The sequence below is a fragment of the Prionailurus viverrinus genome, chromosome C1, assembly GCF_022837055.1.
Source record: "Prionailurus viverrinus isolate Anna chromosome C1, UM_Priviv_1.0, whole genome shotgun sequence".
Lineage (NCBI taxonomy): Eukaryota > Metazoa > Chordata > Mammalia > Carnivora > Felidae > Prionailurus > Prionailurus viverrinus.
The window spans coordinates 42,667,366-42,692,220 of record NC_062568.1 but is presented as its reverse complement, the minus strand read 5'-3'; the positions used below and the strand labels follow the sequence as shown (position 1 = coordinate 42,692,220).

Below are 24,855 nucleotides of genomic sequence, written 5' to 3'. Positions count from 1 at the left end.
TAATACTCATAAAATTAATCGCTGGGCTTGAAAACAGTATAGAGGACAGCAGAGAATCTCTTGCTACAGAGATCAAGGGACTAAGGAACAGTCACGAGGAGCTGAAAAACGCTTTAAATGAAATGCATAACAAAATGGAAATGACGACGGCTCGGATTGAAGAGGCAGAGGAGAGAATAGGTGAACTAGAAGATAAAGTTATGGAAAAAGAGGAAGCTGAGAAAAAGAGAGATAAAAAAATCCAGGAGTTTGAGGGGAAAATTAGAGAACTAAGTGATACACTAAAAAGAAATAATATACGCATAATTGGTATCCCAGAGGAGGAAGAGAGAGGGAAAGGTGCTGAAGGGGTACTTGAAGAAATAATAGCTGAGAACTTCCCTGAACTGGGGAAGGAAAAAGGCATTGAAATCCAAGAGGCACAGAGAACTCCCTTCAGACGTAACTTGAATCGATCTTCTGCACGACATATCATAGTGAAACTGGCAAAATACAAGGATAAAGAGAAAATTCTGAAAGCAGCAAGGGGTAAACGTGCCCTCACATATAAAGGGAGACCTATAAGACTCGTGACTGATCTCTCTTTTGAAACTTGGCAGGCCAGAAAGAATTGGCACGAGATTTTCAGGGTACTAGACAGAAAAAATATGCAGCCAAGAATCCTTTATCCAGCAAGTCTGTCATTTAGAATAGAAGGAGAGATAAAGGTCTTCCCAAACAAACAAAAACTGAAGGAATTTGTCACCACTAAACCAGCCCTACAAGAGATCCTAAGGGGGACCCTGTGAGACAAAGTCCCAGAGACATCACTACAAGCATAAAACATACAGACATCACAATGACTCTAAACCCGTATCTTTCTATAATAACACTGAATGTAAATGGATTAAATGCGCCAACCAAAAGACATAGGGTATCAGAATGGATAAAAAAACAAGACCCATCTATTTGCTGTCTACAAGAGACTCATTTTAGACCTGAGGACACCTTCAGATTGAGAGTGAGGGGATGGAGAACTATTTATCATGCTACTGGAAGCCAAAAGAAAGCTGGAGTAGCCATACTTATATCAGACAAACTAGACTTTAAATTAAAGGCTGTAACAAGAGATGAAGAAGGACATTATATAATAGTTACAGGGTCTATCCACCAGGAAGAGCTAACAATTATAAATGTCTATGCGCCGAATACCGGAGCCCCCAAATATATAAAACAATTACTCATAAACATAAGCAACCTTATTGATAAGAATGTGGTAATTGCAGGGGACTTTAACACCCCACTTACAGAAATGGATAGATCATCTAGACACACAGTCAATAAAGAAACAAGGGCCCTGAATGAGACATTGGATCAGATGGACTTGACAGATATATATAGAACTCTGCATCCCAAAGCAACAGAATATACTTTCTTCTCGAGTGCACATGGAACATTCTCCAAGATAGATCATATACTGGGTCACAAAACAGCCCTTCATAAGTTTACAAGAATTGAAATTATACCATGCTTACTTTCAGACCACAATGCTATGAAGCTTGAAATCAACCACAGAAAAAAGTCTGGAAAACCTCCAAAAGCATGGAGGTTAAAGAACACCCTACTAACGAATGAGTGGGTCAACCAGGCAATTAGAGAAGAAATTAAAAAATATATGGAAACAAACGAAAATGAAAATACAACAATCCAAACGCTTTGGGACGCAACAAAGGCAGTCCTGAGAGGAAAATACTTTGCCATCCAGGCCTATCTCAAGAAACAAGAAAAATCCCAAATACAAAATCCAACAGCACACCTAAAGGAACTAGAAGAAGAACAGCAAAGGCAGCCTAAACCCAGCAGAAGAAGAGAAATAATAAAGATCAGAGCAGAAATAAATAATATAGAATCTAAAAAAACTGTAGAGCAGATCAACGAAACCAAGAGTTGGTTTTTTGAAAAAATTAACAAAATTGACAAACCTCTAGCCAGGCTTCTCAAAAAGAAAAGGGAGATGACCCAAATAGATAAAATCATGAATGAAAATGGAATGATTAGAACCAATCCCTCAGAGATACAAACAATTATCAGGGAATACTATGAAAAATTATATGCCAACAAATTGGAAAACCTGGAAGAAATGGACAAATTCCTGAACACCCACACTCTTCCAAAACTCAATCAGGAGGAAATAGGAAGCTTGAACAGACCCATAACCAGCAAAGAAATTGAATCGGTTATCAAAAATCTCCCAACAAATAAGAGTCCAGGACCAGATGGCTTCCCAGGGGAGTTCTACCAGATGTTTAAAGCAGAGATAATACCTATCCTTCTCAAGCTATTCCAAGAAGTAGAAAGGGAAGGAAAACTTCCAGACTCATTCTATGAGGCCAGTATTACTTTGATTCCTAAACCAGACAGAGACCCAGCAAAAAACGAGAACTACAGGCCAATATCCCTGATGAATATGGATGCAAAAATTCTCAATAAGATACTAGCAAATCGAATTCAATGGCATATAAAAAGAATTATTCACCATGATCAAGTGGGATTCATTCCTGGGATGCAGGGCCGGTTCAACATTCGCAAATCAATCAACGTGATACATCACATTAACAAAAAAAAAGAGAAGAACCATATGATCCTGTCAATCGATGCAGAAAAGGCCTTTGACAAAATCCAGCACCCTTTCTTAATAAAAACCCTTGAGAAAGTCGGGATAGAAGGAACATACTTAAAGATCATAAAAGCCATTTATGAAAAGCCCACAGCTAACATCATCCTCAATAGGGAAAAACTGAGAACTTTTTCCCTGAGATCAGGAACACGACAAGGATGCCCACTCTCACCGCTGCTGTTTAACATAGTGCTGGAAGTTCTAGCATCAGCAATCAGACAACAAAAGGAAATCAAAGGCATCAAAATTGGCAAAGATGAAGTCAAGCTTTCACTTTTTGCAGATGACATGATATTATACATGGAAAATCTGATAGACTCCACCACAAGTCTGCTAGAACTGATACATGAATTCAGTAAAGTTGCAGGATACAAAATCAATGTACAGAAATCAGTTGCATTCTTATACACTAACAATGAAGCAACAGAAAGACAAATAAAGAAACTGATCCCATTCACAATTGCACCAAGAAGCATGAAATACCTAGGAATAAATCTAACCAAAGATGTAAAGGATCTGTATGCTGAAAACTATAGAAAGCTTATGAAGGTAATTGAAGAAGATTTAAAGAAATGGAAAGACATTCCCTGCTCATGGATTGGAAAAATAAATATTGTCAAAATGTCAATACTACCCAAAGCTATCTACACATTCAATGCAATCCCAATCAAAATTGCACCAGCATTCTTCTCAAAACTAGAACAAGCAATCCTAAAATTCATATGGAACCACAAAAGGCCCCGAATAGCCAAAGGAATTTTGAAGAAGAACCAAAGCAGGAGGCATCACAATCCCAGACTTTAGCCTGTACTACAAAGCTGTCATCATCAAGACAGCATGGTATTGGCACAAAAACAGACACATAGACCAATGGAATAGAATAGAAACCCCAGAACTAGACCCACAAATGTATGGCCAACTCATCTTTGACAAAGCAGGAAAGAACATCCAATGGAAAAAAGACAGCCTCTTTAACAAATGGTGCTGGGAGAACTGGACAGCAACATGCAGAAGGTTGAAACTAGACCACTTTCTCACACCATTCACAAAAATAAACTCAAAATGGATAAAGGACCTAAATGTGAGACAGGAAACCATCAAAACCTTAGAGGAGAAAGCAGGAAAAGACCTCTCTGACCTCAGCCGTAGCAATCTCTTACTCGACACATCCCCAAAGGCAAGGGAATTAAAAGCAAAAGTGAATTACTGGGACCTTATGAAGATAAAAAGCTTCTGCACAGCAAAGGAAACAACCAACAAAACTAAAAGGCAACCAACGGAATGGGAAAAGATATTCGCAAATGACATATCGGACAAAGGGCTAGTATCCAAAATCTATAAAGAGCTCACCAAACTCCACACCCGAAAAACAAATAACCCAGTGAAGAAATGGGCAGAAAACATGAATAGACACTTCTCTAAAGAAGACATCCGGATGGCCAACAGGCACATGAAAAGATGTTCAGCGTCGCTCCTTATCAGGGAAATACAAATCAAAACCACACTCAGGTATCACCTCACGCCAGTCAGAGTGGCCAAAATGAACAAATCAGGAGACTATAGATGCTGGAGAGGATGTGGAGAAACGGGAACCCTCTTGCACTGTTGGTGGGAATGCAAATTGGTGCAGCCTCTCTGGAAAGCAGTGTGGAGGTTCCTCAGAAAATTAAAAATAGACCTACCCTATGACCCAGCAATAGCACTGCTAGGAATTTATCCAAGGGATACAGGAGTACTGATGCATAGGGCCACTTGTACCCCAATGTTCATAGCAGCACTCTCAACAATAGCCAAATTATGGAAAGAGCCTAAATGTCCATCAACTGATGAATGGATAAAGAAATTGTGGTTTATATACACAATGGAATATTATGTGGCAATGAGAAAAAATGAAATATGGCCTTTTGTAGCAACGTGGATGGAACTGGAGAGTGTGATGCTAAGTGAAATAAGCCATACAGAGAAAGACAGATACCATATGGTTTCACTCTTATGTGGATCCTGAGAAACTTAACAGGAACCCATGGGGGAGGGGAAGGAAAAAAAAAAAGAGGTTAGAATGGGAGAGAGCCAAAGCATAAGAGACTGTTAAAAACTGAGAACAAACTGAGGGTTGATGGGGGGTGGGAGGGAGGAGAGGGTGGGTGATGGGTATTGAGGAGGGCACTTTTTGGGATGAGCACTGGGTGTTGTATGGAAACCAATTTGTCAATAAATTTCATAAAAAAAAATAAAAAAAAAATAAAATAAAATATCAATTGCAGGACAAAAAAAAAGAGGATTATTCTGAATTTTTTGTCTAACAGTTAATAGATCTCTGTTTCTTTAGGGTTAGTTATTGGAGCTTTATTAGTTTCCTTTGGTGGTGCCACACTTACCTGATTTTTTTTGTGATCCTTGATTCCTTATGTTAGTATCTGTACATTTGAGTAATCAGACTTTTCTTTCAAATTTTACAGGTTTTGACAGAGACAGTTCTTTACTAGTCAGCCCAGTTTGGGTTTCTGGTGTGTTTATTGATAATGTCCTTGGGCAGGTGGGGCCTGCTATGATGGTCTGTTTTGGGGTGAGGCAGCTGTTTGAGCTCTGAGAACATGGATGGATGGGTGTGTCATTGGCTCAAAACAGTTGGAAAGGACTGCTGCTTGATTCCTTTCCCAAGTGATGCTGAAGGATTGGCTTTGTTGTTGCCTAGATTCTCTGGTCAGGCTTAATAGATGATCACACTAGGTACTATATTCAGTAGCAGATAGGGCTGTGAATTATCTTCCCTGCCCTGACAGGGCAGCAGGACAGGGCCCAAGGCCTGTATAGATCATTGTTTGTGGATCTGAATTAGGCCAGAGTGTGCACTGAATTCTCTGGTCAGGTGAGGCCACTAGCTTTGTTCTGCAGACAGGGGAAACCATGGGCTGTACACTCTGTTTGAGTGCCACTGTATACAGAGGTTCTCCCTTACAAGATGGGCTATGCAGCTTTCCGTGTGCTCCAGGTAGGTTCTCTGGTCAACAGGCTGAAGACTATGTTCACTAATGAGTGGGGCTAGAAATTTGACTCCCTGATCAGGTATAGTGGGAGAAAGAGCTGTAAAGCTGGTAAGGCTCTTTGTTTGTTGTCTTAACTCAAGCCGACCTACACCACAAATCCCCTGACTGAACAGGGCCACTGGCTTTGTTCTACAAACTACTGGCTCTGCCTGCCAGCCCCTCAGCTCCAGGAGTTGTCTCAGGCCTTTCTGATCAGATGAGGATAGAAGGCACTCTATAGAGCCGGTGGGGCTATGTCTCAGTTCCCTTGTTTGGGTTGGGGGAGGCAGGGCTGCTCCAGGCTACTCAATTTCTCAAACAGGTTCTCCAGGTGGAGGGGCCAAGAACTACTTTCAGCCTTGGCCATGAGTTAATCCCCCTGCCTATGTGTAGCATGGAAATGCTCCATGCCCAGTACTGGCTTTACTTTGGGGGTGATCAGCTCTGCTTGCCTGCCTGCCTCTTGGCACAAGCATTGCTGAGCTGTCCTGCTCCCAGGAGCTGTCACCACCTTTCTGGTCAGATGGGGCTGGAAGACACTCTCCACTGAGGGTGGGACTATGATTCTGCTTCTTGCCTGGGTGTGAGCAAACTCTGCTCTAAGGCTAGCAACACTCTTCTGAATCCGTCAGATCTGCACACCACTGAGTTCTCTGGTCAGAGTGTGCCCCTAGCTTGTTCTGCAGATGAGTAAAACCTCTGGTTGAGATCAGTACTTGGGCACTGCAGATGTGAACTCAGTCAGCCAAGATCCATGTGCTGGTCATTGCAAGCTCCTCCCCCTTTCTCGGTCACAGTCATATGCCCATTGGTTGAGCAGATCCCCTGTAATGTTCATGGTGTGAGATAAGAGTAGAAGCTTTCACAATGCAACCCACAATGCTGGGGGTTGCCGGGTTCTCTTTTACCACTGGGGGAATGGAAGCTTAGGGGAGACCTCTCCATGTGGTGTGATGTTGGCCTGAGGAAGGAGCATTGTGATCAACGTGTAGCTGCTTCACTTGCCCTTCTAATGCAATCTGTCTTGGTCTCCGGGGTGCAGGGGGTGCTTCAGCTTCATTCCCCATGTTCTAGGATTCTCTCAGTGGTGTCTTGTTCTTGAAGAGTTGTGAGCTTTATTTCTTGTGAGGGGGGAGTGAAGTCAGGAACAACCTATGTTGCCATTTTGGTCTGTGAGAGTTTTTCATATTTTTGCTCTTCATCCTAAGGCATTTAAAAATCATGTCATTGAATGTTTAGAAAATTCTAGTTCATTGCTATTTCTGCCAATTTTTCATACAGTTCTTTTGTCTCAGCCAGTTCTCCTTTGATTGCAGATGTCTTATCACCTTTTTTAAAAAATTACTTTTTAAAAAAATAAAACCATGAGACCATGTTTTAGTGAATTTTACAAGCATTAAAACAGATGCTGCTGCCAGGGCGCCTGGGTGGCACAGTCGGTTAAGCGTCCGACTTCAGCCAGGTCACGATCTCGCAGTCCGTGAGTTCGAGCCCCGCATCGGGCTCTGGGCTGATGGCTCAGAGCCTGGAGCCTGTTTCCGATTCTGTGTCTCCCTCTCTCTCTGCCCCTCCCCCGTTCATGCTCTGTCTCTCTCTGTCCCAAAAATAAATAAATGTTGAAAAAAAAAATTAAAAAAAAAATAAATAAAAACAGATGCTGCTGAAAATTTACTTTTTTTTTAAAGCACACCCTTTGTCTACCTCTTGAAAGGTGTGACTTTTTTATTATTCTGATAGAATCTTTTCTAAGTTGCCTTCTTCTTTTTATTCATCTGTGGGGAAAAAATAAGTTTAGGAATTCCCTGAGCTTGCATCAATGGGTTAACAAGGCATAAAGAAATAGAAAGCCACAGGATGAATGCATGCAAGATTAGGTAAAACAGATTAGGTAAACAAGGCAAAGGCCCCCACTATAGGACAAAGGCATAGGAATAGGAAATCTCAGGATGAAACATCCAAGATTAGGTAAACAAGATTAGGTATTCAGGGTGGAAGGGCATCACCCCCCCTCCACCCCTCTTCCCCCCCCCCCCCCCCCCCCCCACAGTTTAGTACAATAGCAGAAAGCCGCTTTCATTGGAAGGAAAGACCAAAATCGGTAAACAGGTATACAGGGTTATAGAATACAGGGCTATAGACAGCAGCAGCAAGTTGCCTGGAGTGGAACTAATTAGCAAAAGAAAGGTACCTTGTTGAACCTGAAGTAGCCTGCTCTCTGTCCCCTAGACAAGTTTAAGTAAACAGACTTGGCTCCTCAAGCCTGCCTTAAACAACCATCTGCCCGGCACAAGGACTTTGTTTTGTATTGACTCAAACCTCTAACACCTTGTATCTTCAAAACCACACCCCCCCTCCCGCCCTGTTCCCCCACACCCATGAGTTAATGTTCAAGATTTCATTGTCTCTTTGTGCAAGTCCACCATGCTTGTAAGCCTTCTGATCCGAATAAAAATGGAGCAAGGCCCTTACTCGGGGCTCTTGTCCCCTCCTGGACGTTAGCTTCTCTCGCGTTTCAATCCTGCGTCCGCTCTCTTGCTGGACAAGAGAGAACTCCAGACCCAGAGTCTACTACATTCATTCTTGATGGTGGTAATTTCTTCTAGTCTTAGTATTTTCCTCTAGCAGGGGACAAATGGAGTCTTCTTGATTTGTTTCAACATCTACTTGGAATTGTTAGAATCCTCATGTTAACATTTTAGGCTAGTGGGGTGGTTCATAGTTCAGTGATACGGGAATAGGAAGAAGCTAAGACTGTGGTCAATACACCAGGGGTACTTGTCTTTGTAAGGTTTTTTTCCTCAGATTTTGTGAAATAATTTTTAGGGGCTTTACCCTAAAAATTGGTCCAAGCTCCTTTCTAAGTTTGTTCCCGACGGCATCAAAGAATATTGATGTTAAAAAAAGAAGCTCCTATACTAATGTCACTAATAACTTATTTTGTGTGCTTTCTTTACTTCTGGTCTCCTGACACAGCTGTTCTTGAAATCATTTTACTCTCCTTGCTGTTGCTGCAGCTCACATAGTTGAGGTTAGAGCCATTGATTTTTATAGACTAGCTCCTTGATTAGCAATGTAGTCTACATGGTGTATCTCCCTGGTTCCTCTGGTATAATTTTCTGCAAATAGCGCAGATTAGTGTTCCAGATTTTCTCCTACTGTTTTGCATTTATTTAATCTTTATGCCATAAAGGAGTCAAAGAGTGTCAGATGCCTTTGTTTTAGTTACTAACTGCATCTGGAAGTCTCTAGGCATTACATCTTATGAGAGGTTCTTAGAACACTTAAGAAGGAATACTTTTAAAAGGCATGCATATGAAAAGGTACCACTTTGATCTATGTCATTCTAGAGGGCTTGATATATTAGAGAGTCAGACTGGCTCCTTATAAGAAGGAATATTTGGACAATTTCACCTGTCCAAAAATGAAGTGGATCTCTTATGTTGCTTGAAGATTCCCATCACAGAAAACTTTTAAAGGCATACTGAATTGGCATATTCTAGGAATACTGCAGAGGGTTTTCTTGCAGAAATGAAAGATTATCCTAAATATCATATAAGAAATATTTTAGCTTTCTTAGGGTCTATAGTTATATAGATTAACTTTGTGGGGTGTTTTGTTTTGTTTTGTTTTGAGAGAGATTGTGTGTGCGAGTGGGGGAGGGGCATAGCGAGAGGGAGAGAGAGAATTTCAAACAGGCTCCATGCCCAGCCCAGAGCCTGAATTGGGGCTCAATCTCATGACTGTGAGATCATGACTTGAACAAAATCAAGTCTTACACTTAACCAACTAAACCACCCAAGCTTATCTGAAATAGTTGCCTCTCACTATTCACTTGCTATAGAAACCATGTCTAATTTAAGATGTATTATACAATTTTAAGTACCATTCATGACTATTTCCTATAAATATGAGATATGGAAATATTACTTTAGTTGTCATACTGAAAGAAAATCAACATGAAAACATTTTGAAAGTTCTCTAAACATATAGTTGACTTTGAATATTTGATATGTAAATATAAGTATCTTATTCATTGGAGAATATTTCTTGTGGACCTCGTGGGGTGTAATATCACAAGACTAAATATTTGACATTTTGGCCTATGTAAATCAAAAATTAAATCAATATTTAAAAAGTGTCTTCTTTTATCTCAATTATTTGTTGACTTGGAAAATGCATTCAGTCTATCTCTTCTCTTTATATCCTCCAGATGGTAATTTTTCTGATATCATTTTGGCACTATTCTTAACTGTAGAACAGGAACTGAATTCAGCTGATCTATATGAATATATTATTGGAAATTGCCTTTGTAACAAATGACAACACCTGACATTCTCAGGGTAAAGCCCATAAGAATATTACAAATAGAAAAATATTACATTCCCTAAGCAAAATGAATGGAAATGGAAATGTGTGTGTGTGTGTGTGTGTGTGTGTGTGTGTGTGTGTGTGTGTGTTTTCAGAGTCAGGAAAAAAAATTGTACTTCGACCTAACCTCTGGAAAATCTCAAAGTGAGATGATGTCCCAGGGCAAATGGTCATGTGAATACTATCTCATTATAGCTATTTGGACCAAGAGTGGACACTACATTCAACAAAGGTTCACAGGCAAGTCTAACTTAGGGGCCTGGCTCATGAAGATGATCTAGGTTCCCTTCTTTGGAAACTGAGCTAATACTCAAAGGGAAATTTCTGGAGAAGATAGTAATAAGCAGATCTTTAAGGTGCTGCATGGTCATACAGAGTACTAGAGTAAAGCTCTGTGGGTTGCTGCTGCCAAAGTCTTCGGAGCTACCATCAATCTAAACTACTCTCTAGCCCTAACAGACCATCTCTGTTATAGTCCCTCCATCCAGATTATTGTCATTTCCTCACTTACTCTTGCCAAGTAATTAAGCAAGGAGGCCATTAGACAAACCAAAACCTAAAGCAGAGTCAATGCACTCAAGTCTGAGAAGATGAAACATATGAACAACCAATCACAGCTAAGTAGGCTTTCCCAAATAAATAACCACTTAAGTTATAGCCAATCAAATAATTTCCTTGCTTTGCTTCCTTGTCCTTTCTATAAAAGCCTTCCTCCTAGCTCCCATACTCAGAGTACTCCTAACTATCTTTGGTTTGGTGCTGCCTGATTCAAATCAATGTATGCTCAAGTAAACTCTTGAAAATTTTGATGTGCCTCAGTTTATCTTTTAACACTTACTACAATAAATCCTCTTGCTTGAATTAGCCTCAGTGATTCTGGTTTTTTTTGTTTGTTTGTTTTTTGTGACCACAGATGAGTAACTAAAATGAGGTTATGCATTAACTTAATGGCTGAGGAGATATACAAGAAATAATGGGTCTCAGGTATAGAATCAGAATGTCTTAGAAATCAGTAGGATTTGGATGATAGAGGAAAGAGGCCAAGATGAGTCTCAACTCACAAAGAGCAGGGTTGGTCAAGAATATGTTGAGTCTAGGTTTAAATGTGTTAAGATTGTGGTGCCTGTGGGGCTTTCAGTGGAGATGCATACTAAACAGTTAGATATATCAGTTTGGACTTGTCTTGATGCAATATCCAGACTCCTCCCAATAAACCTTCATTGCCATGAATTTCTTTCATATTGAATTATTTATAATTAAGAATTTTGAGGGGCACCTTGGTGGCTCAGTCGGTTAAGCGTCAGACTTTGGCTCAGGTCATGAACTCGCGGTCCACGGGCTCAAGCCACACGTCAGGGTCTGTGCTGACAGGTCAAAGCCTGGAGACTGCTTCAGATTCTGTCTCTCTCTCTTTCTGCCCACTCCCCTCTCAAAAGTAAATAAACATTAAAAAAAAAAAGAATTTTGAGAATGGTTTAACTGGCAAATTGACATAGTAAGAGTACATCAAATTAAAATAGCATCATATAATTAATACTTAATGTTTAATTATTTTAAAATAACTTCATTATTATTGTGGCCTTTTGTACTTTGATCATAGAATTGCAATTCATAAAGTTTGAATACTTTATTCAATTGATAGTATGTTTCTTACTTTAAGTCAATAAATTATAAAGCTTTTTTAATGCAGCAGTTCTTTGTACATTTTTTTAAATTAATATGAGCTAGTTGCTAAAGGACTGAGAAATTATGAGCTAGCAATCACATTGTGTTTCTGGAGGAATCTGTCATGAACTTATAATGTATCCCAGATAATTAGGGTGTGGAGGTGGACAGTTGGACTTTAGATATCATTTTTTGGTTCTGTTGCATTAAAACACTTATAACATGTGTATTATATTTTGGCTTTTCTTCTTAGTGACCTAAGTGGCAAAAAATCAACAAAACAAAAACAAAATAAAACAAACAAGAACAAACACACACACACACACACACACACACACACACAAACAAAACAAAAAACCCTAAAACAAATCTATTAACTGTACAGAGATATAAGTTTGCTGCTTGGTGAATTAAAGACACAAATCTAATTAAACTTCCAGACTCCAATGGCTATAGTAAGGAAATATTCTAAAAGGCAGGAACCCACAAATGCAAAAGATGAAAGTGGAGACAACAGCAACGTAATATTGGAAAATGAAATGACCAACGAGTGGTAGGTAGGCATTGTAGCAAACCGGTAAAAGCTGTATACTGAACTTGTGTTGTAAAAGGTAAGAATCAGTCAGTTTCCTTAAAGAACTGCAAAAGAGACGAAGGATTTATGGGCTCAGCTACTTCTGGCAGTTGCAAGGTGCAGTGGGATGATACTCTAAAATAAGAAAAAATTGATTGAAACCTATGTAGGAGGGGGTTATATCCCCAAGTCCCCTTCCTCTTTCTTTTTTTTTTTTTTTTTAATTTATTTTTGGGACAGAGAGAGACAGAGCATGAACGGGGGAGGGGCAGAGAGAGAGGGAGACACAGAATCGGAAACAGGCTCCAGGCTCTGAACCATCAGCCCAGAGCCCGACGCGGGGCTCGAACTCACGGACCGCGAGATCGTGACCTGGCTGAAGTCGGACGCTTAACCGACTGCGCCACCCAGGCGCCCCACCTTCCTCTTTCTGAACACTTAGACAACTGCCTCCATCTAGGTGAATTAGCAGAGGTGGTGACACAGCGGGCTCAACACTGGGGAACCCTGAGCATAATCAAGGATGTTTGCACCAAACTGAAAACTGTGGTATTAAGTAAACATATGCATATTAGAGGCTGAATCCCAGCACCTTACTCTACAGCTAGATCACTGGTCCTCAGGCATTTACTTTCAGAGAAGAAAAAAGACTCTTCTCTAGGGAATCGTCTCTAGGGAATCTGATCAGCTCTAGATGAAAGACCTAAATACAATACAATACAATACATACAATACAGTACAATACAATGCGGGCTCCTTGATGACAAGGACATGGGCTGGCTAGATCATTTGTAGTGATACTTATAGTCAACAAGCCCCACCTGCACACTCAGTTTTAAACTAGGGCTTTCCATCACCCACTCTTAATGATGAACTGGTAAATATGAACACAAAATAGGAAACCTAAGGGAGGCCTTTAACATAAAAATAAATATCAAATAGCCAAAATCAAAACACTCTGAGGAAGAAACAGATACTCTGCAGGGGGAAGAAAACATAAAAATTTTGCATAAGCTTTTTAGAGAGTTAAGTCTACTGAAATAATAAAAAAGAACAAAAAGCTACAATAAAGAAATAGTAAGAGAACAAAAAAAGAACTTAAAATAAGACACAAGAGAATTTTAAGAGAGGGAGAGAGAAACGAAAGGATCTGGAACAAGAATTGCTTTTTACTTCTCATCAACAACACTGAAGCTATAAAACATGCAGCAATGCCTTAAAAATTCTGAGGAAAAGTGATTTCAATCCTAGAGTTCCACACCTAGCTGAAGTTAGTATTATGCAGAAAGAATGAAAACATTTTCAGACATGCAAGGTTTTTAAAATATTTACCTCCCATCAAACTTGTCCCTCCTCAGGAAGTTACTAGAGTATGTGATCTAGTAATGAACAGAAGTAAACCCATAGAGAGAAAGACACAGGCTACAGGACACAGGGAATCTAATGAGGATACAGGTGGAAGGAATCTCCAGAATAATAAGGAGAAGAAAAATGGTCCAAACTGGAGTTCAGAAAACCCCATCAGATTTGCTTCTTTAGGAAAGTGAAGTTGACAGACTGAATATGAAAAGTTTAAGGTTTTGTTGTTGTTGTTTTTTTTTTTTTTGCATGATGTTCAGAGTTTCTAGCTGAATCAGTCCTAAGGCACAGAAAGTTAAGAAATAATCTGTAACAGACCTTTCATATGCCATCTCAGGTTACCTTGGTCACAACTCTTTTAGCGGCCATTGGGATTTGTTTCCTCACATGGGTCCAACCTGCCAGCACCTCAGCCTTCCATTCTTCAGGCTGATTTGTTGGCTGTTATGTTTGAGATGCCTTTAGGTAATCAGTTATCCTGTTGTGGGGGGATGGGGTGTGGGGGGTGGGAGGATGGTTCTGGCAAGGGGGATTTTCAGTTATTAAACCCAGTAAAACCACAGGCAAACCATTACAACTAGGGCTTGCAAATCCTGGGAGATGGGAACTGATGGGTAAGTTGCCCTCTGCCTCTACTCCAGGCCTCCTGAAATAGACTCTGAAGATGGTCCTGCAAGATGGAGCATCAGCTGCACCTGATATCCTCAACAATGATCAGTTCTAGGAATAAAAATATTGTACAGATATTTGAAATTTAATCAGCGCTTACTGCGTGGGTTTACTCTGATTAGTGTTTACATATTGATCATATTTTAATATATTTTGTAGTAACCCAACTGAAAGCATGATGGAAATTGGGAAAATGAAAGAAGGGTGAGTGGTGTGTGGTGAGAGAGGAGTGAGCAAAAGGCAAACCCTTAACTTCTGTAGTGGGAAGGAAATTAAAAATTAAGAAGTTGTTTGAAGATAAAAAAATAAGTAAATAAATAGACAAAACAAAACAAAACAAAAAACCCCAAAAAACAAAGCTGCTGTGGAAGAAGAACAGGTATAGAGGGGCCAGGGACCTCTTCTATCTTATCAAGCATTAATTCTTTAAACTATGTTCATTTAAAAGTAAAAAAAAAAAAATTATTTATTTATTTGCTTACTTATCATAGCGAGCGGGGGAGGGGCAGAGAGAAAGAGAGAGAGAGAGAGAGCCTGCCTGCTTAGGAGCAAGTTCTGTGCTCAGTGCAGAGCCCCACAAGGGGCTTGAAATCACTAAGTGTGAGATCATGACCTGAGCCAAAATCCAGAGTTGGAGGCTTTACTTGCTGAGCCACTCAGGCACCCTGCTTAAGACTCGGCAGCGGCCATGGCGCATACATGGCTTGCTGGCCGCCTGGTTCTGCTTCCTCTGCAACCATGTCTGACAAACATGATATGGCTGAGATTGAGAAATTCGATACGTAGAAACTAAAGAAGACAAAGATGCAAGAAAAAAAATCCACTGCCGTCCTAGGAAACGATTGAACAGGAGGAGCAAGCAGGCGAATCGTAATGAGGCCTGAGCTGCCAATATGGGCTGTATATTTCACAAGCATTCCCTTCTTATTTTACTTGTTTGAGCTGTTTAACTTTGTAAGCTGGAAGGAGGTTAGATCGAGTTTAAATGACTTCTGCCCTTTTTCTCATCAAAGAATCTGAACTACTGACCATGAACACTGGACCTCCTCTCCTGTCTGCCTGTCTGGCTGGCAGGGAAAGAAAAGAACTTGAAGGCTGGTGAAGGAGGAAGCGGGTGGGAACCGCCAGTAGAAAGTAAGTTGGTCCAGGTGTTAGGCAGACTGTAAAATGAAGTTTAATCAGAGTGCCATTTTTTTCCTTCAAATGATTTTCATTATCGGAATGCACAATTTTTAAATATGCAAATAAAAAGTTTAAAATGTGGTTGGTGTGAAAAAACTTTGATTAAAATAAAAATAAATTTCATGGCTAGTTTTAAGTAATTTAATTTTCATAGATTTTGGTGAGGTATTATTACTTGAGATCTAATAGCATCCATTTTCAATTGCTTTCAAGTCATCTCTTACCAAATTGACTCCAAAGCTATATTTTCTTTGGGCATATATTCAGAAAATGTATATAGTGTGTATGTATATGTATTATTTATCATATAGGCTAAGTGCAAAAAGCCTGAGAGTGAAGATCTTGGCTGCAATGCATCTTGTTTTCATTCCACTAGGTGTCAGCATAAGTCCGTGAATCTGAATGCTGTTGGGAGAACAATTATTAAATCCTTGCTTGTTCACAAACATATTTTTATTTATCATTCCAAGGATGATGATGTGAAATTTAGATCTAATAATGTAATCTCTTGTGTATTAAAATAATTATTGTCTACTCAAATTTTCATTTTTGTTGCACCTATTCAAATTAATGTCAGCTGCTTAAATTAGTTAAGCTTTCGTGCTAATCTACGTTAACAGAATAGAGAAAGAAAACAATCGCACACAGGAATGACAGCAATGACTTTGTTTCCTGCACTCTATTTTGGGTTTTCAGCCAGTGGCTTTTTTTCTTCAATAGGTTATGAAAGACATTTGGCCAATAGAGAGATCAAAAGTATAACATTTCCCCCTTGTGTTATCTAGTTTATAAATATGCTTTAAAGGATATGAGCAATACTTGACTAGCTTAATATCATGTTGACTGATAAGTTTTCTTGCTAAAAGAATGTGTTGGGTAATTCATAAGTTAGATATTTTTAACTTATTTTTCCCTCTCTGACTACCCAATGTGGCATCAGAGGCTTTGGCTTTGTGTTGGCTTGACCTTGATTCATTTGAACATCAGCTTCAACTTACATTAAATAATGAAAACATGTCTTAGGTTAGATGTTCATAGGCCAGAAATAGCTGAATAATTGTTGAGAGTTATTTCATACTGAGTTCTGTTTTCCTTAGTAGGCAACGTTTTTGTCTTTTTGTTTAGACAACTGTTAGCATTTTAAAGGAAAAAATGACATGTTGAAGTATTTTTCAAATAACAGTATATAAAAATGCATTAACATTTGCCATTTGTAGTAGTAGTTTTAATGTGGTCAACATTGTAATAAGTTTTTAGCCACAGAGGAAAGGGGGATACTCAGTGCCTATGTATTCTGATTTGAATGTATTATCAGTCTCTTACTAATTAATTTTCAGTTATACTCTCAAAATTTTTCTTTAAAATTTTTCCTCAGAATTCACAGGAAGTTCCACTTCTTCATGCTATTTTCTCATAGTAAAAGATTTCTTTTCAGTGTCAATTTACTCACAATATTAATTACATAATAAAAAGTTAATACTCGACACTACAAAATATAGAAATTTGGGGATATTAAATTATTCCATACTGTAAGGGAAAGAGACCAGAGAAATGTTAGGTACACTGATATCTCTAAAGGCCTTCTTTTTTTTTTTTTTTTTTTTCAAAATAGAAGTATTTTTTTTTCCAAATTTTTATTTAAATCCCATTTAGTTAACATACACTGTAATATTAGTTTCAGGTGTAGAATTTAGTGATTCCTCATTTACATACAACATCTAGTCCTCATCACAAGTGCCTCCTTAATCCTTATCACCCGTTTAACCCAACTCCCTGCCCATCGCCCCTCCATAACCAATACTCTATAGTAAAGAGTCTATTTCTTGGTTAGCCTCTCTTCCTCCCTCCATATTCGTTTTTTCTTAAATTACGCTTAAGAGTGAGATCAATCATAAGGTATTTTTCTTTCTTTGGATGACTTATTTTGCTTAGCATAATACTCTCTAGTTCCATCCATATCATTGCAAATGGGCAGATATCATTCTCTTTTATAGCTGAGTAATATTCTATTATATATTCACACACACACACACACACACACACACATGACACACACATATCTTCTTTATCCATTCATCAATCAATGGATATTTGGGCTCTATCTATAATTTAGTATTGTTGATAAAGCTGCTGTAAACATTGGAAGTCATGTGTGCCTTCAAATCAGTAAATACCAAGTAGTGCAATTGCTGGGTCGTAGGGTAATTCTATTTTTAACTTTTTAAAGAATCTCCATACTGTTTTCCAGAGTGGCTGCACCAATCTGCATTCTCACCAGCAGTGTAAGAGTGTTCCCCTTTCTCCTCATCCTCACCAACACCTGTTGTTTCCTGTGTTGTTAATTTTAGACATGCTGACAGGTGATATCTCATTGTGGTTTTGATTTGTATTTCTCTGATGATGAGTGATGTTGAACATTTTTTCATGTGTCTATTAGCCAGCCGGATGTCCTCTTTGGAAAAATGTCTATTTATGTCTTCTGCCCATTTTTAAACTGGGTTATTTGTTTTTTGGGTGTTGAGTTTGATAAATTCTTCATAGATTTTGGACACTAACAAATTATCATTTGCAAATAACTTCTAATCTATAGGTTGCCTTTTAGTTTTGTTGGTTGTTTCCTTTGCTGTGCAGAAGCTTTTTATCTTGATGAAGTCCCAATAGTTAATTTTTGCTTTTGTTTCCCTTGCCTCAGGAAACATATCTAGTAAGAAGTTGTTAAGGCTGAGGTCAAAGAAGTTGCTGCCTGTGTTCTCCTCTAGGATTTTGATGGTTTCCCATCTCACATTTCAGTCTTTCAACCATTTAGAATTCATTTTTTGTGTATGGTGTAAGAAAGTGATCCAGTTTCATTCTTTTGCATGTTGCTGTCCAGTTTTCCCAACACCATTTGTTGAAAAGACTGTCTTTTTTTTTTTTCCATTGGATATTCTTTCCTGCTTTGTCAAAGATTAATTGACCATATAGTTGTAGGTTCATTTCTGGGTTTTCTATTCTGTTCTATTGATCTATGTGCCTGTTTTTGTGCCAGTTACCCTACTGTCTTGCTCACTACAGTTTTATAATATAGCTTAAAGCCCAAAATTGTGATGCCTCCAGTTTTGCTTTGCTTTTTCAAGATTGCTTTGGCTATTTGGACTCTTTTGTGGTTCTATACAAAGTTTAGGATTGTTTTAGCTCTGTGAAAAATGCTTTTGGTATTTTGATAGGGATTGCATTAAATGTGCAGATTGTTTTGGGTAATATATACTTTTTAACAATATTTGTTTTTCCAGTCCATGAGCATGAAATGTCTTTCAATTTCTTTGTGTCATCTTCAATTTCTTTCATCAGTGTTTTATAGTTTTTAGAGTGCAGATCTTTTATCTCTTTGGTTAGATTTATTTCTAGGTATCTTATGGTTTTAGTGCAAATGTAAATGCAATCCATTCCTTGATTTCTTTTTCTGCTGCTTCATTATTTGTGTAGAGAAATGTAACAAACTTTGGTACATTGATTTTGTATTCTGTTACTTTACTGAATTCACGTATCAGTTCTAGTAATTTTTTGATGGAGTCTTTTGGGTTTTTTATATAGAGTATCATGTCATCTGCAGATAGGGAATGATTAACTTCTTCCTTGCTGATTTGATGCCTTTTATTTCTTTTTGTTGTCTGATTGCTGGGGCTAGGACTTCTATCTAGTACTATGTTAAATAACAGTAGTGAGAGTGGACATACTGTCTTGTCCCTGACCATAGAGGAAAAGCTATCTTTCCCCATTGAGGATAATATTAACTGTGGGTTTTTTGCATGTGACGTTTTCTCTGTTGAGGTGTATTCCCTATAACTCTACATTGTTGAGAGTTTTTATCACGAATGAATATTATACTTTGTCAAATGCCTTTTCTGCATCTATTGAGAGGATTATATGATTCTTATCCTTTCTTTTATTAATGTGATGTATCATGTTGATTGATTTGCAAATACTGAACCACCCTTGCAACCCAGGAATAAATCCCACTTGATCATGGTGAATGATTCTTTTGATGTACTGTTGGATTCAGTTTGGTAGTATTTTATCGAGAATTTTTGTATCCATGTTTATCAGGGAAATTTGTCTGTAGCTCTCTTTTTTAGTGGAGTCTTTGGTTTTGATATCAGGGTAATGCTGGCCCCACAGAATGAATTTGGAAGTTTTCCTTCCATTTCTGTTTTTTGGAATAGTTTGAGAAGAATAGGTATAACTCTTCTTTAAATGTTTGGTAGAGGGGTGCCTGGGTGGCTCAGTTGGCTAAGCCTCTGACTCTCGGTTTCAGCTCAGGTCATGATCTCATGGTTTTGTGAGTCAAGCCCCGAGTCCGGCTCTGCTGCCAGTGCAGAGCCTGCTTGGGATCCTTTCTCTCCCTCTCTCTCTCCCCCTCCCCAACATGGGCTGTCTCTCTCTCAAAAAAAAAATGTTTGGTAGAATTCCCCTGTGAAAGCCATCTGGTCCTGGATTTTTGTTTATTGGGAGATTTTGATTATTAATTCAGTTTCTTTGCTGGTTATCAGTCTGTTCAAGTTTTCTATTTCTTCCTGTTTCAGTTTTGGTAGTTAAAACGTTTCTAGGAATTTACCTATTTCTTCTAGGTTGTCCAATTTGTTGGTGTATACTTTTTCATAATATTCTCTTATAATTGTTGTTATTTCTGTGGTGTTCATTGCTATTTCTCCTCTATCATTTATGATGTTATTTGTTTGAGTCCTTTCTCTTTTCTTTTTGATAAGTCTGGCTAGGAGCTTATCAATTTTATTAATTTTTTCAAAGAATCTGCTCCTGGTTTCATTGATCTGTTCTATTATTTTTTTGGCAAAATAATCTTTTAAAAATTTAGATTGAAAAAATTTCAAATGATACAAATCTTATACACACACACATATACATATACTCACACATATATATGTATAAGTTTATTTATTTATTTTGAGACAGAGAATGAGCTGGGGAGGTGCAGAGAGAGATGGGGACAGAAGATCCCATGCGGGTTCTGTGCTGAGAGCAGAGAGCCAGATGTGGGGCCCAAACTCATGAACTGTGAGATCATGACCGATCAGAAGTCAGACGCTTTACCGACTGAGCCACCTTGGTGCCCCTAAATGGTACAAATCTAAAGTAGAGGATATGTACACATATATGCACATATATATTATGTGTATGTTTTTGTCGCAGACTATGAGTCTGGAGTTCTCTCTTGTCCAGCAAGAGAGCTGATGCAGAAATGAAAACGAGAGAGGCTAATGTCCAGGAGGAGACAAGAGCCCTGGATGTTTTGTCGATGTATTTATTGTTGATGTATTTATCGAGCTATCAAGATTTTACATATGTGGTGAACATGCAGAAGAAAACAATAAGATGGTGACCATTAACTTGTGTGTGTAAGAAGCAAAGAGTTGGGGGGGCAAGTGGTGTTTGAAGTTGAGATTAAAGCACAATGATATACTGGTGTGCCAGACGCCAGATGGACAGTGTTTCTCTGTAGGTGATACAGCCAAGTAGCCGCTATCTCAAAGTTTAAGATTGCTTGAGCATGCTGCCTCAAGGCCAACAAGGCACCCTTTTCACTAGCTAACCTTGGGTGTGTTTGCCCTGTGTGGCTTTCCACCTCTAACTGTTCTCTGATGCTTTTTTTCCTGTGGAGGCAGCTTTTGGACATGAGGCTTGTTTTACTTAGTGACTAGCCCTGGGCACTTTCCTCCAGTGGTGGTGGTTTTCTGGCTCTATGCTTTGTCTTACTTAATGACTGGCCTTGGGCGCTTTCACCCTGTGGTGGCTTCCCTCCCTAAGCCTTGTTAACCCATTGGTGCAAGTGTACAGAATTCTTAAACTTATTCCCCACTCGTGTATATGCATACACACATGTAAAAATACAAGGAATATGTCTGTCTCTACATTCTGTTCATTATGTTTAGAACAGTACCTGGAACATAATAGGTATGTAATAAATATTTGTTAGGAGGATAAATTAAGAAATGTGACCAGAGAAGATGCATGTGTAAAAGATTTGATTAGTAAGACTTGGTCTCTATGGAAGCAGAGTGTGAAGAATTGAGAAGGAGTCTTGGTGTTTTCTAAGGTTTTAGAAGGCTTGGTGGTAGCATTCATTAAAATTTGAGACTCTAGGAAGAGACACAAATTTGGCAGGAAAGTTCAAAATTTGCCATTTTGAGGCAGTGTAGCAGACAGCAAAGTGAAAGCTGTCTGACAAAGCATTGGCTATAAAACACATGCATTTGGTGGAGAAGTTTGAGCTGGAGATACAGAAGTTATGATGTAGGAAGGGTCAGAGAGGTGGATTAGATCATCTGGGTGGAGTGGTTCAATGAGGAGAGAAAAAGCAGAAACCTTGCAGAACAACATTTTAGGATGACAGTGCAACGAGGTCTTAGAAAGCAGGCTGGAAAAGCAGGAATAAATCAACAGGCTCAGAGAATAGTGAATTTCAAGAAAAACAGAGTGGTCACCAGGGTCAGAAACTGCAAATAAGTCCAGCCATTTGAGCAATAAAGGAAGTGTATGGATTTGTAAGGAAATTATTGGAAATTATTATAGTTAGCAAATTATTGATGACTCTTACAGGAGCTAGTTCAGTGGAGTTATGTGAATGAATTTACTGTCTAAACTTATGGTACGACTGAGGGTAAGAGGGAGGTAAGAAAGTGAAGATAGTGAATATAGACTATAGACTATATTGTGATGGACTTTGGATATGCAAAAAAAAAAAAAAGGAGCAAGAGAACATGTCACTTGGTGTTTACTAAAGCCATTTGATGTAAAAGTGGTACTTTATGGGGGCAGTGGATTGGCAATTTTCAAACTTCTTGAAGTCCACAAAGACTTTTACAAAGTTCATGGGGCTTAGAATTTTAAGAAATTCAGTGTCCAGATACTCAACTCCCATGCTTACTGTTTCCTAATATTAATTGGCAGGAGACCTTCACTTAAAACATCATGCTTGTCTTTTTCCCCCACTTTGCTTTTGTAACCATACTTTTCTCATTTTAGAAAACAAAATCATATCTCACACCCAATCTGGTATTCATCACCCCAGCATGTGAAAGTCCTTGGTATACCAAACAAAAGGAAAATTTGTATTGATGATAAGAAAGTGAATGTCTCTAATGGCTCAGAAACAAATCCTTTTGAAAGTCAAGGCATTTCTAATTCTTTGCTTTCAAAACAAATGAAGAAACTAATAGATCATTAAAATATACTTTTTTATAATAGATCACCATGTAATTTTTGGCATAAACTTGAAAGGAGGGCAAATAGTTGAGTTATATTGCTAATACCAAAACTTCCATTCCATCTGTCCAATACCACATTGTTATGTGAACAATTTTGCTCAGTATTTATAAAAACAACAACAAAGAATTAAATCCATGTTTAACACTGCCTTCCACCATAAATAATATGTGTTGTTGTTTAAACTAATTAAAAAACAAAACAAAACAATAACAAAGAATTCCAGGGTATATAAAGGAAAGCATTGGGAAGACAAGAGCATTGGCAGTTAGAAATTAAGAAGTGTTGAGTGATATCATATAAAAGGAAAGGTCAGTAAAGGGCATGGATGTTACACTGGACTGGAAAAACAGTGACATAATGGGATTAGTTTCTCAGGTTTGAAGGTTCTAAGCAGAGACTGACAGAGGCCTCAGGTGATATGAGGTCCAACAAGGCCAACTATCTTTAACTCTAGTTCCTCCTCAGTATTGTTCCAATTTTAGTGTATGTGTTGCCAAAGCAAGCACTAGTTCTTCCTCAGGATTCATGATTTAGAAATTCAAGACAACATTGACTGTTATTGGATGGATCCTGAAGAGAACCCTCCCATCAGATGGTATGAGGGGACTCAATATACTGAAGAAAAATCAATTCACCACTTATGGCATAAGAACTTGACTATTTTTTTTAAAGTTTATTTATTTATTTTTGGGAGTGTGTGTGTGTGTGTGTGCGTGCGTGTGTGTGTGTGTGTGTGTATGAGCAGGAGAGTGGCAGAGAGACAGGGAGAGAGAGAATCCCAAACAGGATCTGCATTGTCAGCGTGGAGCCCTACAGGGGGCTCTACATGGAACTTGAGGCAGGGCTGGAACTCATGAACTGTAAGATCATGACCTGAGCCAAGATCAAGAGTTGGATGCCTAACTGACTGGCACCCCTTGACTATTTTCTTCACAATATTCTGAATGCTTAGAACACTGCCTGGCATAGGGTACTTAAATATTTTCTGTTGAATGAATTGTCAGTGGTTGGAGGTAGCCAAGACTCCCAAGTCTTAACTTAGTGGAATTAATTTGATTTACCAATTTCTAATAGAGCCTATTTTTTTTCAACGTTTATTTATTTTTGGGACAGAGAGAGACAGAGCATGAACGGGGGAGGGGCAGAGAGAGAGGGAGACACAGAATCGGAAACAGGCTCCAGGCTCTGAGCCATCAGCCTAGAGCCTGACGCGGGGCTCGAACTCACGGACCGCGAGATCGTGACCTGGCTGAAGTCGGACGCTTAACCGACTGCGCCACCCAGGCGCCCCTAATAGAGCCTATTTTAATTTATATATTATTTGTTCACTCCATTTGGATTGGAACAAAAATAGGTACCAATTATATATTTGTGTTTATATAATTCAGTTTGAAAATTCTCTTCCAAATAAATCTCATATCTCTTTCATTACCTAAAATGAGGGATACAGGTGCTACATATCACTAAAAAAAGTATAATTCAAATGGTAATATTATTAAATTACATTACATATACCATAATTAAGTTATTCATATATGGCAACATGTGTTAAAGAGTATTTGTATGTTTGGCTGACAGCAGAGAATAGGCTAAAACTTCATATCAGACTTGGTATTATGGAGTTGAAAATGTCACAGATTTTAGCTTTTAATAAGCCAGAATGATCGTGTAAAATAAGAAGACTAGCAACATCTCCAACTGATATTCTTGGGAACACGGGGATGACTTTGAAGTTAAGAATATTTTTAGATTAAAAGTCTTGATATTTTCTGTCAATTAAAATGACTATAATTAATTGCTATAACTAGAGTTATATAATTGCAAATTATAAAAATCCAACTTTAATTAGTTTCAACAGTAAGTGGGAATTTACTGGCCCAGAAAAGTGGGAAGCCCAGAATGTATATAGCTTTAGCACAGCTGGATGCAGGAGCTTAAATAATATAATCAAGATCCCCCTCTTTCTTCCTCCCTTGGCTTTGTTTTCTTTGTGTTGCATTTATTTCTAGGCAGATTTTCCCTACTTGGGTGACCAAGAGAGCATCAATAATCCAAATTTGTTTAGCACTTAGTGCTTTTGAGTTCTGAAGGAG

The 24,855-nt window shown here is 38.6% G+C and overlaps 1 pseudogene; it reads left to right on the top strand.

The window, feature by feature from the left end:
- Nucleotides 1–15,055: 15,055 nt before the first annotated feature.
- On the top strand, nt 15,056–15,191 carry LOC125173435 (thymosin beta-4-like; annotated as a pseudogene).
- Nucleotides 15,192–24,855: the final 9,664 nt, after the last annotated feature.